This window comes from Schistocerca serialis, chromosome 2, assembly GCF_023864345.2.
Source record: "Schistocerca serialis cubense isolate TAMUIC-IGC-003099 chromosome 2, iqSchSeri2.2, whole genome shotgun sequence".
Classification (NCBI taxonomy): Eukaryota; Metazoa; Arthropoda; class Insecta; order Orthoptera; family Acrididae; genus Schistocerca; species Schistocerca serialis.
The window spans coordinates 286805037-286807594 of NC_064639.1; positions in this window are offsets into that span (position 1 = coordinate 286805037).

Sequence of the window (2558 nt, forward strand, 5' to 3'; positions counted from 1 at the left end):
CAAAGATTCTTTGTTAAGTGTATATCACTGTTATTACTTTTACCACTAATTAGAGGCGTCACACAGGCCCCTGGAAGGCTGAAGGCACCTGTGAAGTCACCTTGCCTTCAGGCTTCCACAAACAACAATCATTTTTTAATTCAGATTGTGAAAAGTCTTATCTGTTACAAAGTAGTTCTGTCGATTGATACTTAGTATCAAATATCATTTTCTTTGTACAGGAGTAGTATTTCGTATTCAGTATATTACAGTTTTTAAACTCTTTTACATATTGTAAGAGCAAGTTTATGTGTATCAGTACACGATATTCAAGTCTTTGCCTTTTAGTTCATTTCTTTCTAATTACACATTCGCGCTAAGTTCATCTAATTCAGTAATTCTCCGTTTAAGTATTCACTATTTGGAATTACTTTGACTAATACGTGAAACATTTGATATAGTCTTAAGTTACATGCTACTTGTCTGACTTCTAATGCTACTGCACCGGAAGGAGAATGTCAAAAAACTTTTTCTCATCTATGCCCAGGAAATTCAATCTTTAGCTGTCCCATTCGGGTTATCGTTCATATTTACTTACAATGATTTTCATTCAGTTTTCTTTGCTAAGATAACTCTGTACAGAAATAAATCAATTTTTCATTCACATGGTAGGTTTTACATTAAACAGGATTGCATATAGGCTGACTACAGTTAAGTGTTTACCTAGATAACAGTTCATGAGCACTCACGGATAAATTAGTTATGTATAGTTTTCTTTTGAAGCTGTCGTAGTTCCAGTTTATGAGTACCGAATAAAATTTGATTCTATACAATGCAAAATCTTCTCCGTCGAATCGATGCCATTGGTCGTTGAACTGGAATGGCGTCGTCACGTCACCGGAGCGTTTGATGACGTTGTGATGAGCCATCAGCTGATGCCGACGGCGGATCCCCTCTCGTCTGCAGTTGGCTCAGAGCTTTGTGCATGACTGCAGATCAGCATCGGGTTGACATTAGGCTCGTTCCCAGTGCGACATGAATTGATAACGGCAGTATCAGCTTTTCTGATCCGCGTGTTACACCCAAAATTATACACACACACAAAAAATGTTATATCATGATGGAATGACTATGTTATTGTATTCGATATTTTCATCCGTGTTTGAAGCTTTTATTGTATTCGTATTACAAATGAATACACAATGAAAAATAAAATTTTCGCAAATGTTATTGGTTTGTATGTGCATTTTAAGATAATCTACCAAGAAAATTGCTACATTTGTAGTATCAATGTCTGTAGGTGTCTCTAGAATCTTTCTCTTGTGCTTTTGCCCCGCATCGATTCGCCGATGAGTTTAACAAAGTAGACCAAGACAGAAATTTTTTTAGTCAAATTTTTTACTGGCTTAAAATGTTCCTTAGAGAGTCTGTTTTTAAGATTCATTCATATAAAGGGTGCCATAAATGCTAAAATATATTAAAACTGCCATTTACTGCGTGGGAGTCTAGCGCATCTGAGCGATCGAATGAAACCGATGTAGTACAATTATACTGACGGAATAGGGGTCCTGCTAGTTTCGGACAGTATCACACAGGTCATTAGTACCAACTAAAATATTATTCTCAACAACAATTATCTTTGTAACATAATTCGTTTACGGTAAACAGTCTGAAAGCACGTTCTCGTCTCGCGTCTGCTTAACTTGTCATTCCGCTTGTTTTTATTCGAAGTAAAACGTGAGTGCTAGAAAATGACAACAAACGTATTTATACGAATATATAAGGTTCGAAAAGTGATCAATCGTGCAAAAAACACTCCGATTGCTTAGCCGAAGGTACTAGATCGAGGTAATTTCATCAAAAAAACATTTTTCTTTGGGATTGGAATTATTCTTCTTGAAGTCTGAGGGAATTTCGACTGTATCATAAATCTTGCTCACCAGATGGTAGAGTTCTGTCAGGACTGGTTCTCCCAAGGCTGTCAGTAGTTCTAATGGAATGTTCTCTACTCCCGGGGCCTTGTTTCGACTTAGGTCTTTCAGTGCTCTGTCAAACTCTTCACGCAGTATCATATCTCCCATTTCATCTTCATCTACCTACTCTTCCATTTCCATAATATTGTCCTCAAGAACATCTCCCCTATATAGACCCTCTATATACTCCTTCCACCTTTCTGCTTTCCCTTCTTTGCTTAGAACTGGGTTTCCATCTGAGCTTTTGATATTCATGCAAGTGGTTCTCTTTTCTCCAAAGGTCTCTTTAATTTTCCTGTACGCAGTATTTATCTTACCCCTCGTGAGATAAGCCTCTACATCCTTACATTTGCCCTCTAGCCATCCCTGCTTAGCCATTTTGCACTTCTCGATCTTATTTTTGAGACGTTTGTATTCCTTTTTGCCTGCTTCATTTACTGCATTTTTGTACTTTCCCCTTTCATAAATTAAATTCTCTTCTGTTACCCAAGGATTTCTACTAGCCCTCGTCTTTTTACCTACTTGATCCTCTGCTGCCTTCACTACTTCATCCCACAGAGCTACCCATTCTTCTTCTACTGTATTTCTTTCCCCCATTCCTGTCAG